We start from the raw sequence: 15425 nt of genomic DNA on the forward strand, positions 1-15425 counted from the left end.
TACTCATACATAAATTGTATGTAAAAAACTGTTCGGTAGTATTATGTACATGGTCTTTAGTGTCAGTTGTTTAGTGTTCAACAACATATCTTATCAGAAAAACACATCACTTTCATCCTAGCCACGTATTTTACCGATATGTTACTGATTATAATTAAAGAAATTAATCAGATCATCAATTATGACGCTCGTGCTTTCATTAAGATGATAAAAAGAAGAATTAAAAGGAGCATATATCCTATTTCCTTATGTACACTTAGCGTACAGTAAGGAAACAATGTATCTAGGACAACATCGACTGTTCATTAATAGTCACTTATTTTACCATTAGGTATTTCTATAACACCACTATATCGACTCATGATCACTATATAGGACAGCCGTTATGATTCCATCGCTTCAGAAGTTGTTGCTATTCCGTTGCTTAATAGTAAAACCCCGTGTCCTCTACATGAAATAATCTAGGGTTTAATTCAGTTATCAGGACTTTGCAACATATCCTAGCGGTTGAAGGAGATATTTCTTCTCAGAGTTTAAATATATATCAGTCGATGAGGAAAGTAAAAGTTTTTGACATTAGCTATGAAACATTGAACATAAGAATGGAAAGAGACCAATGCGAAAAGAGTGTACAATATCCGTTCCTTACTGGTATGAACAGGCAAGCTGAAAATTGTAGCTTTGTTATTTTCTATAGTGTTATTTCGGTTTATTTGAGTAATACATCATTGATGTTGAACCGAAGGACACATTCCATGACCATGATCATGCCTTACTAGTAGCTAAGTATTTCGATTGTGTATATTTACATGTTCCTATTTATTGACCACAACTTAATGTTTGAAGTCGGTTTTCAATAGCTTGTGGATTCTACAATATTTCAAAATGTCATTCCCAAAAAGCCTGTTTTACACGAAAGGATACCAATGTTGTTATGTGTATAGGTATCCCATATAAATCGTACCTACTATATAAAGTTCTATACCGCCGTATACGTAGTCCATGTTTGTTTTTATACATACCACAACTGCTCCTAGAGGAACAGAAGCACGTGCCTTAACCACCTGGGAGCTATCAAGACGAGATCGTAAAACCCCACGACTGCATAACGTGCTATTTGAACATAATAATACATGTGTTTTGTACCTCACAAGTATTAAAGCGACCCGTTCTTGACATTTTACATTTTCATAACTATTGAAAGCTACCCGTGAATAATAATAATTTTAAATGCATTGCTTCAATGTAATGCTTCCTTATATGATATTCTTGTTCAAGGTACCAAATTGCACAGAGGGCAATGGTATCAACGCTGATGGATAATGTGTCTGATGAACTGCATGGGTAGCAAATTATCATCATAACTGTTGAATAATATTCTGCGTATTCCACAAGTAAGATGTTGTATGCAAATATTTTGAATACCTGAAGAACTATTTTTATTGAAGTCCATTTGATTGACGTTTTTATACTGGTATACAATGTACTTACTCTCCCAAGTGAAATGTACATTTATCTTGATGTCATTATCCCTGCGTCAAACTTGTACAGATAAGTTGATACAATGCTGTTAGTAAATTCATAATAGTTGTTTATGAAAATATTGTTATTAAAAGAAGTGTTTTTTAAAACGTTGAGAGAAAAGCTTAAGTCAATAGATTTTAGTGGGAGTTTTCTGTAACTTCAGCGAAATTTCATATGCATATTATAAATGTATCGTAGCCATTATGGGTTACTAGAATGTTTATTATTAATCTTAATCAATAAAGTCTGTATCGTTACACCACTATGTTGGCCATATCATCTACCCTTCACTCCACTAAAGCGAACATAACCAAAGAGTGAGTGCCTGAATTGAATACTTTGAAATTGTTCAAGTCAAAAGTTTTATTTTCCATCGCATGGGTAGCTTCTTTGCTTTAATAATGAGATTTAAATTATATAGGTATTATAGGTAAAATACATAGCCTTCGGCCATTTCGTATTAACTATAAATAGTAAACCTCGGGATTATGTAAACAAATACACTCCCTTTACAGCCAGTTTGCGGTTTTCAGCGCATCAGTCCTCACTCATGATCAAATTGACATTTTGTAAATTACAAACCATGGCCCTCTAATCCTGTTATAAGGTGAGTGGAAATTAAAAGGCATTTACTTCATAGTAACTCTAATATTCTAAATTGGAAGCAGTTATTCGCGAGGATTGACTAAATACGCATATTTGTTTTTCCATTTGCTACCCTTATCTGAATGAGAGAAATCAGAGATTTACTTCGTATGTGTAATCCGGAAGGTGAGACAACTGTATATAACCTTATGAGATTTATCAATACCATAATCGTATGCTTTCTAATGCAATCTATGTAGAAGCATCCATATAAATCCAGATAATACTTTTATGGAAATGGAATTCCCAAGAAAATTTGTAGATTTTTCCTTATTCCATAAAGATCTTTATTATAAGATTTGTTTTCAAATTTCAGATACAGTACTTTTTGTGCTGCTATACTCTGGTTCCAGCGGGTTTAATATGGTATAGAAAAAGTATTTTACGTCAGCATCCTGATATAACCTTACCATGCATGAAACATAAACACTGATGGCGTCATTAACAATATAATGAATGAAAAGGAGAAGCTCGATTTAGAAATAAACAATACTTCAGAATGATCTTTAGTTCTACAGAGTACATTAAACACATTCTGTAGAGTTTAATTCACTCTGTATTATGTTTATATTATGTTTATCTCTCTAAAATAAATCAGCAAGTAATCTTAACTTCGGATATTATAATCACGAAAAGCTAGTATTATATTCGGGAGAAGAGTGTAATGCCATCCTAAAATCATCAAACATAATTTGAGAGACGTTTACACTGACGTCTAAGAAGATTGGTCCAGCAACATCAAGAACAGAGGGGATTGAAATAGTAAAGTACTTAACCAAAACAGTGTGTATAAAACAATGGAATAAGTTAAATGGCAAGGCATTCATATTAAATGGTTAAATTTCAACACAGGACTTGAATGAAATCTAAAATAATAATTCTAAAATATCGAAAAAATAGTTCTTTACTTTCATAGTCATATGAGCAACAATCTAAACTTAAACTAAACGAAAACAACCTATGATGTATACATATGAACTGGGGGTCTCACACCAATTCCATGACATTAGGACCGTATATTTTGAAGAGATATTCTACTTTATTACCGAGACCCTATTACAACAATCCCATAACAATGTTGAGCCACTATCAACATTAACAGGGATCTTATACGTCATCTCCCCCAATATATAGGGGAGCATCCCCGATCTGATCAGGAGGTCGAGTAGTAATTTACCTCGGTCTTCATTAATTGTTGTACTGATTACAGTGTTACACAGGGGCTCATCTAAAGAATATCACCTTGTTCGTGATATACATGTAAATAACAAAGAAAACTATGACATCTACACTTATGAATTTCTTTTGGCTTCTTTCAACAAATTCTCAATGTAAATCACTGAACCATTTCTCTTCAATATCAATTTCTAATTGCCATTATGTGAACTATAAAAAATCACAGTAACTTCGAGAAACATGCTATCGACCATCTTGCATCAAATATTGATAGGAATTTGAATTTTCACGCAATACATTATGTGGTATGATCCTATTTTATTTTCATCATTTGTTCATGTTTGAAAGTTCTTGGCATGTCAGTTAAGATCAAAACAGTTGTGGTGTCCACATATTCCTTAAATAGTCATAGAAGGACGAAACAGCTGCATGATGTCCCTTACACCCAAGATAAAGCATTGAAGGATAAAACACTGTATGGTATAGACTATTTCAGAATTGTAAACAATAAGCATAATTCACTTTTGATATACTCTATATGTAGCCTTATCCTAATTGGCAATAAAAGACAAATTTTTCATTTATTTTAAGCTTACGTAAAGACATACCAAGCCTTAAATTACCCGGAGTACGTGTTTAGAAACGTCACGTATTTATGTGATAACCTTCATGGAAATTAATATTCTGTTAAATAGAATATGGCAAGTCTTAATTGTTACATGTTTTCTGGACGAGTACAATCTGAGTTCCGATTTTGGTATATTGTATAGATGGCTGGTTTTATGTGATGCTATAAATGTATATTCCTATATTTCCTATCTTTATGACCAAGTGCATCTGTCTTTTCTGTTGTGTAAGGTGAGTAATGTTTGTAGCATTTCAACATACATTATTATTTCTGTTTTTCTATTATTGATAATTGCGAAGGTGTAGATATCCATTCTGTAACATGCTATACATGACTTTAAAAACCTAATTACAAATTTTATTTGCAGTTAATGTTTAAACTTTCCACGTCTGGATATTTTATTAAGATTATTACCTATTTTCTTATATAATTTCTCATTCATAACGTTTTGATCATGAATTCTTTTATGGATAATCATATATATTATGGATATATATATAGCTACATATTGGTTTTAATGTCAAATAAATTCATATAAATTTAGTCGTTTCAAGACCAAATATGAAATAGTAAATGCTTTCACGACTAAAATATGTTATGTGAAATAAATTCTACAAACTACGTTTGTTTTATTCTGCAGTGTGTAATACCATAGTGTTTGATAATAGTAAATATAGTATATTTCAAAATATTGTGGTGTGTTCCGATTACTTGATTAGCTGTGATATGACAATTAAAATGTGTCATCTCATCTTATGTTGATTTTCGTTTTTAAGTATAAAGGGCCTGTATACGGTGCCAAATGATAACCATATACATTAGTTGAAGTATTACCTCAGGTTCAAAGAACATCCTTCTGTCCAAATATCGTAAAATAACTTCACTACCCTGGAGTAGCTGATAGTTACAACATCCCCCGAAATCACGATTCAGGAATGTTACCTAACGTGACTGGTTCTAACGAGATACACCTGTTTATCATTGGTGGTGTGATGTATTTCTCATTAATGATTGATAGGGGATTAGTGTTTATAGACCAGTTAATTAATTATTTCTATCTCACAGACCTGTTTTGTAGAGTAACCACGCCAGATTACGGTCCGATAATAGCATGACATACTCACTAATAATAAACCGCATGGCTGACAGATCCAAATAGGTGTTATCAGTGTAGAAAAAGGAGTGAATAAATCCGTGCCATTGTTTATAAATAATTTCTATTGATAAGATAAATTTTGTTTGTTATAATACATAAATATAGTTATTCGTATCAACTGTTATATTTTTGTCGGGTAGTTTTCAGAATTATTAACACAGCATTATTCTCAGATATGAAATCGTATTAATTTAGAACTGTAAGAACATTTTGTATGGTAAAAAAAGTTAATGTATTAACAAGAATCTAAGTTAATGTTAGAATGTAATATGGAACATTCCATACACAACACTACTATGGCCAAAAAGAGAATGAATATTTCAAATATACATTTGCAAACATACATATTTTTTACCGTATATGAAAATATAATATGTATCCGTATTGGATACATATTATTTTAGCTGCTAGACATCCGATATATACTAACAATGTCGTATATCAGGATTTCAATTTGAACCAAGCTAAACACCATAATTTCATAATTTCAAGTAGTAATTAACTAGAACAAATGTAATTATCATCCATTTTTATAAAATTGATTTGATTTAAAATTTTGAATTTAACATTCTTTTCTATACACGTTATGCAAGCGTTATCAAAGTCGCATTTTTTTATTTGACCAGAAAACTGTGTTTCGTTGTGAGTATATGTTTACATAGGTACAGTATCCTAGAGTAACACTGTTAAGGTAACCTAAATGTAAAGTCTAGTATCTTTGATGTTTTGGCAGCCCGAATAAAAAGTACATTGTTTATAGCGATGGATAAAGAAGATGGTCGTGTTGATATTCACCAGATACATACTAACAACATTCAAGTACAGACTGAATTTCGAGAATGAAAGTTGTGTTCTGAACATTACTTATGTATCTACCTTATCTGGCTCGGATACTAACATGAGAGTCAAAACCAATCGGCTTGTTTTTAGTCAAAATACAACCGTACCATTGATTCTTAAGAATGTTAATTGTAAATACATAAATGAGGATCTGTATTAATGAAAGTAAATAAACATGCATATTGAGGAATCTTGTTTTATTTTTTGTACGATTATCAATCGAAAAATGAATGGAATCAAATGAAAGGAATGTATAATAGATCAGGTTTGTAGCAAGCCTATTGATATTTTTGTCGATTTTGTTTTCATTATACGGGTCTATATCTAGTCTAGTAAAATAATGTATCAAATTATTTATTCCAACCATGATTAATATGAACGTCTACCTTTGTTTTCCTTTAATATCTATTTGACTAATCTTTTGTCAAATTATTCGGTATAGAACAGTAGAATAAATTCAAAATTTCAAAATGAAAGCTTTATTCCTTTCTGAATTAAATGTATCATGAATATGCAAATTTAAAATGATACATACATACGCTATCCATTTCATTTATAATAATTATGACATGATAGTTTTGTATTTTTGAAAGAAAAAAAAAACTGTGACCTGTTATTCAAAAGTGTATTGGGATTGTTACAATTATGATATTCAATATTAAAATCCCAATAATATAACTTCTTATAAAACCAACTTTCAAAATTAACACTATTTCACTAACTTCCTTTTAACATCCCCAATTAATGTATAATTAAGCTTATCATCTAAAAGAGTCCTGAAATTCCATACTAATAAATAGTAGGATATATGGTGTAAAATATCAAGAGAACCACAGACTGTGCATGTGATTTAGGATATCAATAATTACTCAAATCTCAATCCGTATTCGAGAGCATATCAGATATATTTTGTCAATAACATTCGATAGCCTTATTGTTATAACTACTGATCAAACTCTGATGTTTTTTCATCACATCATATCTTTTCCGGACACTTAACCTAAGTAATGTCCTGCATATTAATCCTGATTAGAATTGTTTTAAACTCCCACGAAGGTCATGTTCTAAAGAAACGATATCAAACTTCTAAGCCAGGTAAAACGAATACATTGGTTAAAAGAGGGCTAAATTCTCCTCATTTCCAGGTTGTCTTCCAGTCCCGTGCGTTGTTATCTTCGGATTTTAATTTGGCGGTCTAGTATAAAATATTAAACTCCGTAAATGTAAGATAACCCAGTAATATCTGGATTTGATAACTAGCTTTCATTTTGAGAATTGATGTACACTTTGATTGCGATTATCTTAATTCCAAGATGGGAATCGTTTATGGTTGTAAGTTTTCTTAAGGATTATAAACCACAATAAAGATACCTACCAACATATGACACGTGTCTGGTTTTAAATATAACAATGTATTTTTAGCTGACTTACTTATAGACTACTTATACTATTAATGTCAATTAAAATAACCTTTGTTTTATCATGGACTCTGGACTCTACAGAAAAACTATACTATATATTCATTAAATAAAATCGACTAAAAGGAAAATGTTATCCTTTATTAATTTTGAAAATTGAATTGGAACATTTCGCGGTATTAGCAAATTTCTTGAATTTGTATTATGCTTGGAAGAAGAAAATTATCACATTTATGCCAGCATAGTAATGTATAATAAGAATATCTAGTTTCAATAGACTTTGTAATTGTTGCCATTAATCTATTTAAGAATGAATGAAACAAACTAATCCAGAAAGACTGCCAAGATCACAAAGACATGCACGTGTTTCCTAAATGATAGATGGTGCCAATTAGACAGCTATTTAAATCAATACAATTAGAGTCTCGGAGTTGTCATCCACGGAATCTGGCTACATGTAGAGAAATACTCAAATAATCAACCATACGGGATTCATATTTCCGAAACCCAAACCGTAACAAGATATTTGTAGTGTATTATATGGTGGATCAATCGCATGTTTTAGGTACAGTTCTAGTTTTGATAAAGTATTTTCTCCTTATTGTAAGTTAACAAAATCGATAATTACAATTACCTGTAGATTTTATATATATTATATTGAATGAATATGAGTAAAAATCTTTCTACTGATCAATAAGTATAAAGTTCATTAAATGGAAATGAAAACTGACTTTTTGTTCTATATCTTCTCATGAAACTAATATTAGATTAATGAAATATCATTTGCTTTTAATCAGCTATAGTGCCTATGAATTATTAAATATTAAATGATAATAGGAATATAATGCAATAACTGGTAATCAATGCATTAAATATAATAATTAAAATTATATGATATCTACAAATTTATGATATTGAAGTCTGCGTTACATAATAAGCTGAGATGCTTACCTTGTGTTGTGTGAGATATCCAAAATTAGGCCTATGTTGATGATACTCTGTGATAACGAGTAATCCCTAATACAGGTAAACCCTGAATGATTCCTTCACATCAACCAGCCACTATACCTTCAGCTTTCAATCACAGATGTCAGTCTGAAAGCACACCGCTGATTGGTCAATACATTATTCACGTATACTCTCTTCTTTGGTCCAAAATACCGGTGTCAATTGGTCGATATATCAGTTAGTTATGTTGCTACCGATAGTATGAAACATAAAATTTCACTGGTTGAGAGGTTAAGGTACAGTATCATCCTTTCAAGTTATGAAAGACGATTACTGATTGGTGAAATATAAGTTTCTGCACGTGGAGCGTGTTTACCACGTGGGCAGCAGGAGAGATCTGTTTAAAATCAACATTCGTTTAATCACCTGCCGTAATAGGAGCGAGTCACTGTTTCAACATCGTTAAGAAAATTCGCATATTTCTCTGTTGAGAAGATAAACTGCTATCATACAAATAGTACGGTGTCTTAGGAATGGTCCGCCCATCATCTGACGTCACATGAGCATGATAATCAACCCTCCGGAGCTGGACATGCTCATTTACTTGAGATCGATGTGAATGTAATCATTAAGGGGCAGGGAGTTAGTCCCAATCAATAGGGCTACAGACAATCTCTACCACCACGACCCCTTACTGCACAGGGTCCACATTGTCACGCATAGTGTGCTTGGTGACAAATTCATCAGTAGCAGCAACTATTTAATTCTACAATTCAGGCATCAATAATTTTAATAAATAATCTTCACGTCTTTAAATATTTTCCATGTGATATGATAATGAATGTTTATATATATATTAAATGTAACTTTTACTGTATTTCGTACTGATGTTATCATGAAGTAGTAACCATGTACAGACGTCGGGGTCTATCCTACTGCGAGTGAGGCGAGCGTTAACACAAAAAGGTGCGCTTTTTATTACAGAAGTAACGACCAGCCGATAGCCTCATCTGAATCTTTAATGAATGCGCCATTGCTATAGAAACAATGCTATCCTATTTGTATGATGTATTGTCTGGCCAGGCAATTATATCTGGAACACACAAACAACAAGATTCGAGACGATAGTTAAGATCGAGATAATTATAGTGTTCACAGTCACAAGCAAACACTGTCCTTATTGTTTATATTAATCATTAAACATATTCATTAAAAACCAGAACGATGTATTGTTATATATTAGCTTTACAAATATTTGACTGTAAATACCTGATTTTTTTCTCACTGTTTACATGTATCTATTCCGTGATATGATTAATAATTTTGTAAAGATGAAATTTATAAAGAAACACGCAATGATGATGCACTTTATAATATTATTTAAAGCATATTTGATAGAAAATTGATTTTCGTTGATTGGAATTAAATAAACAGGGTTATTTATTCAATTCACATCGCATAAAGAATTACTATATCCATGTACACCTATTACGCTTTGTCCTTTAGTATCTTACCAACCTTGTTTCCCCATCTTCGATTGTGAACTGTATGCAATGTATTTATGTAATCATATCAGTGAATTTGGGAATAGCCACATAAGGATTTATTTCATTTTGATGTTATTTTTTTATGTTTTTTTAATCTCATGATCTGATATTATAGTTTTCATGAAATTGTATGAAAATAAAACTGATGTTATATTAATAAGTTGTTATTCTGCGTAAAACGCTCTATTTCGATATAGCCATGACTTTGAGTTGTATAAGGAGCAGACATAACTAATACCTCATACGACTCTCTACAACTACTTGTCTCTGTAAATGATATATTTTATCCCTGTAAACCATTTTAAGACATTTTGTTGAATTATGGAGTTTGTATTTCTTTTATAAAAAAAATAGAAATAAAAATATGCTTAATTCCATTTTTGATATAGAATTTCGTTACGTTTGACGTATATTGAATACTCTGTTTTTGCCTCTCACCTAATCAACACCTTTGATACCATCAACAAGTCCTAGAGGATCGAAATAATTGTATGACGAATCGTAATAAGGAGTACATTTAAAAAAGTATTAAGATACTTATATAGAACATGTCTTATGTCTCTAAAAGTCCCATTGTGTTTACCAAAAAATCTTTAATTATGATTTGTTTCCAAGTCTTGCCTAATCATAGAGTTCTTATTGTAATGACGATATCTGTTGATGAAATATAAAATAGTTTACCATTAAAAAGGGAAGATTACTTCAAATATTTCGAAACCCTGAAGTTAATAGCATTTAATCCGTGCATTTAGCTAAGTTATGACTATTCAGAATGCTCTCTAACATAAGTAGAATTAAGAAAACTTTAAATCAATGGTTTTGTCATTAATTTAAGAAGAAGATTAAGAGTAGTACTATATCTGAAGCGTGATTTAGTTGCTTGACAATGGCGTCTCACACTAGAATGTAAATATTCACGCATTCCTACAACCGAAACGTTCTGAACATATCTATTTATCATTCTCTTCCACTCTTGTTCTGTTGGATTAGGTCAGGAATCTTTCCGTATTGTCTCAGGATATTTGAATATTTTTCCCTAAATCGGCTTTAAAAATAATTAAGATCCGAACACTAAATTTATTGCATAAAATTTAGAATATGTATTTATACATGACCGTCGTGAGGGCGAGCTTGTTGAACCAAATACATGCAAAACAAGGCAGAGAATTGTTATGATTTGAAATGGCCGTTTGCTATATATAAATGACTGATTTGAAAATATTAATTTCCGGCGATTGAGACCACATAACATCATTTGGTGCCAGTTGGGGATAAGATATATACTATGTAAATCTAGTTTTAGAAATGATAAAGTAATTATCATTAAAATTGATGTTTTTAATATTTTCCCATGACAGTGCAACAAACGCCAAATATTATGCACAAAAAAAAACAAAAAAAAATCAGAACACTTTGTCCACACACGAATGGTAATTGATTCAGAGTAATGTTCGCTGATAATAATAATTTTACATTTACAGAAGGCGTTTACCGATCCGAAAAGATACGTTCTTTTACATTTAACAAGATTCAAAATTGTTGTTTCCTTCAAATTTCATAATTTCATATATGTGAAATATTTCTTCTTTTTCATTATATTATATATTTTTGCCGTATTGGGTTCCAATGTAAATATGTTTGAGCACTTTTCTCGTCGACTTATGTCCCCATTTCTAATCGTCCTAGAAATCAGTGAACATTAATCGCTTGCAAAGTTGGCTTACAGTTATAATGCATCACAAAAATATAACGAAATAAATAGAGGCAATAACTACGATCCTCTGACATGGTTAGTTTTCACTCATAATAATTTGACTGGTCCATAGCAAATCAGGCGGTACTATCAATATGTTATCATTAAGTATTTAAAGATATATGTTTGGGTATAATTTACATGATAACTAAAAAATTAGTGCGACTTATATGTATATAAACAATAGCGATGTAAAGGTCCAATGATACAGTTTCGGCTGTCACACTGATAAAAAGAAACATTGAATTTAATTTATTGCTTTTATTTTAGTCTACATACTGTAATGGACGCCCCACAATTAAAGGAGATGGTTGACTTAAAGAAGAACGAAAATAACTAACACTGCACCCTAGGGTTTTTATCCGTTGATTTAAACGCCTCTTACGCAATATCGAGAAAATGGTTACTCTTGAAAAAGATATCTTCTATCTCTCGGAGGGCCGATTGGGTTTCTGGGTCATGGAAAGGACAGGATCACTGTGAAATTAAAGTTCCTAGGCGTGATATAAATCACAAGCCTTTACAAGTCTCTATAAGGTTCAAATTCCAGTACCAATGCTAAACACAGTCTAACAAAAAGAGTACTTCTGTTACCATCTAAATCTCAAAGTTTTGGTTCCATGACGCTGTGACCTTCAGCAATGCCAGGATAACGTCAGATCTATGATATGCGCCTATTGCATTTGAATTTATTAAGAACTAATAAATTTGCAAATATAACGAATAGAAAATCTTCAAAATGTATATCTATAATACCGGTATCATGGAGAGGATTGCCTTTCCAAATTTGCAATTTCATGATCCGTTTGAGGACTAGTGAGAGCGCCTATGAGAGAAAAATTGGTTGACATGTAAATTTGGTACTTATCATCTGGCCTGTGCAGTGTATATAACCCTGTTGTACACTGACAAAGTGTGTCTGAATCTCACATAGCGCTATAGATGTACATGCTAAGTAGTCCTTATCTGTTTGTGGCCAAGTTTAGGCCAAACAGCCACCTTGATGATAGAAATTAGCAACATAAATTACGCGCCTGGCTTTGAAGGAGAGAGCATTGTTTGACTGTTGTTGAAGTTGTCCGATCAGCGGCAAACACAGATCTCGTATAATAAGTCAACATCTAGGTGTTCGTCCGCATAAACCGAGAGTCTAGTAACTGTACAGCGTGTTTCGTCAGTGCTTACTGCTTTCGTGGTTTGTGTTTTAGCGAGGAAACTCCACTTTTATGTTTCTTTTGTTTTCATGGTTTGTGTTAGTCCGGGAAACAAGTGTGTTTCTTTTATGGGTGTTTTCAGGCTTTTGACTAGTCAGCGAAAACAAGAGTTAAATTTCGTTTTAATACTGATTAATGAGATATTTCAAATCACGTAACCCGCCTGTGACCAGTGACTTCCTCCTTGTAATATTTGCATATATCACTTGTGTAATATGACCTGGAACACTTTTCATTGGCTGTACCAGACTGGAAATCCGATGTGACGTCATGACAAAGCCAATAAAGTGACGTCAAGAAAAATGACGTAACGACAGAATTTTAGGACGATGCAAGAGTTCAACCAAAAAAAAATAACTTTGCTCACAGTAAATGATACAAAAATGAAATAAAAACTGTCTTTTTTCTTACTTTATTTCTTTCTAACATAGCCTGAAGCTACGGAAATATTAAAGAAATCAATCATTAAGAATATTTGTTTTTCATTCATTCATTCATTCATTCATTCATTCATTCATTCATTCATTCATTCATTCATTCAACACAATGCAGTAATCTCTTTAAACTGTCTACATCGAATATGTATCGTTTAGGGTGTTTATTCTTTTGTTAATTAAGTCCAGTGTAAACACGCGCGTGAATGCCGCCCTCACGTGCTGACAATATCATACACTTGTCCAGACCACCGCCACGATGTAACGTATGCAGCACTTGACATAACTGGTGTTTATTTTCCATCCTAAATGGTTAAAATGCCATCAGATGTTTTAATTTAGACTGGTAACACATGCAACTTCTGGCTGTGATCTCATCAATATTATTAACATTCTGCAATGTACGGAGCTCTGACTTGGACACAATTTCTTTCTTTCTTTCTTTTTCTTTCTTTCTTTCTTGCATTTTCTTCCTTACATTTTCTTTCTTCCTTTTCATGCCTTTTCAACCCTTTTTAAAATCCCGTGTTATCGTATGATTAAAATTACAGCAGCTTTATGGCAATAAAACAATAGCAATAAAATATGATGATGATGATTATGATGATCTCTTTATTTCTTTACTTTTTTATTTTCAGAATTTATCTATAGTTACATTACAAACAATAACATATTTTGAAAAAAAAATGAACATCTCTGTAATTTATTATAAAAAAGTTTATGGTATTGTCATACAATAGTGGAAAATTGTTTTCTGAATTCATATGTTCTGATACATTTTGGTTTCTTCTAGCGTAGTGAGGAACTTTCCTGAATCAATACTGTACAAACCATGTAATTTGGAAAATAACAAGATGAATTTGGAGTTTTTATCCCTTTATTAGATACAATACACATTTGTTGACTGACGTATTCACAGCTTTGTCATGTACTGGCTTCCGTACCGCACAGCTCGTGCCACGTAAGGGGTGTAACACTAACATATAGAGAACTGACTAAATAAATGTTTACTTTGTTTATCCTCTCTCTGGTGACCAGTTAGTTAATCTCGGTCTATTACAGTCACGTTCAATGGAATATCATACCAATATTTACAGTTCAAAGGGAAACAATTGTTCTATAATCGTGTGAGGTCTGTGACTCCGTCAATATCAGGGAATAGCTGTTGATTTCACTATATCATAAATCACATGTTTCGTTGAAATCGTAAGCATTTTATATACATTAAAAATAAAATCGTGATATAAAGTGTTCTGGAAGAATTGCTTCACAGACATACTGTACGTGACGTAACTCTACGCCATGTCCAAATGAAATACCATATGTTACCATCAAGCAATCAGTGAATTAAAATATGACGTCGACAAAATGTATGTAAAAGGCACATCCGTATAATGAAAAAGTGCAATCATATAATGGAAAAGTATAACCACATAAAGTATGTATGCAATAAACTTATGGTGTTTGTGGGTAATATAAAGTAGAATCATACATTGGTAAAAGAGAATAAAATAACGATAAAATAAAATCAAATAATGATGAAATCAAGTCAAATAATGATGAACTCAAATAATATAACGATAATGAAAATGATGTAAATCATACATATATATGTAACAAAATAAAAAAAAAATGACAAAATCGGTTGATATAACAATAAAAGAAAATAATGCCATGGCAAATGAAAAGCAAGTAATGGTAGAAGCAAATGATACATTGGTCAAATCAAATCAAATATTGATAAAGTGATACCATATATTGATAAGATCAAATCATAAAATGATAAAAATCATACAATATAAAGAAAACTAAAATTCTCATAGCAGATTGGAACCATGCAAAACAGATATAGCTTCCTAGTATTTCCTTTAACATGATGCACATGGCCATATTTCCTGGTATTGTCTCAGTTGGTATGAACTACTAGAAATTTAAAACTTGGGAATGGAAAGTAATATTGAAAGACCTTCTTTGTTTCAGAATGTAAGGGAAATATGGAAATATGAATCTTATTATTAACGAAACAACCGATTAGTATTAGGCGATGTCATATAAAAATGCCGTTTTGCTCTACAATATAGAATAAACAAAGCTAAGTTTTGAACATATGTCAATGAAAATTGAAACCTTATGGATATTTAC

General features: G+C 31.7%; 1 protein-coding gene across 1 annotated transcript in view; it reads right to left on the reverse strand.

Moving 5' to 3' along the window:
- The window catches only part of LOC138320701 (ETS translocation variant 1-like), a 57485-nt gene extending 49070 nt beyond the window's left edge, over positions 1-8415 (reverse strand). Inside the window, exon 1 of the mRNA XM_069263868.1 lies at positions 8339-8415. The gene's annotated coding sequence lies outside the window, so the exon portion shown is untranslated. The remainder of the gene's footprint in view (positions 1-8338) is intronic.
- Between the last annotated feature and the right edge of the window lie 7010 nt (positions 8416-15425).

Source organism: Argopecten irradians, chromosome 4 (genome assembly GCF_041381155.1).
Source record: "Argopecten irradians isolate NY chromosome 4, Ai_NY, whole genome shotgun sequence".
NCBI classification, from domain to species: domain Eukaryota; kingdom Metazoa; phylum Mollusca; class Bivalvia; order Pectinida; family Pectinidae; genus Argopecten; species Argopecten irradians.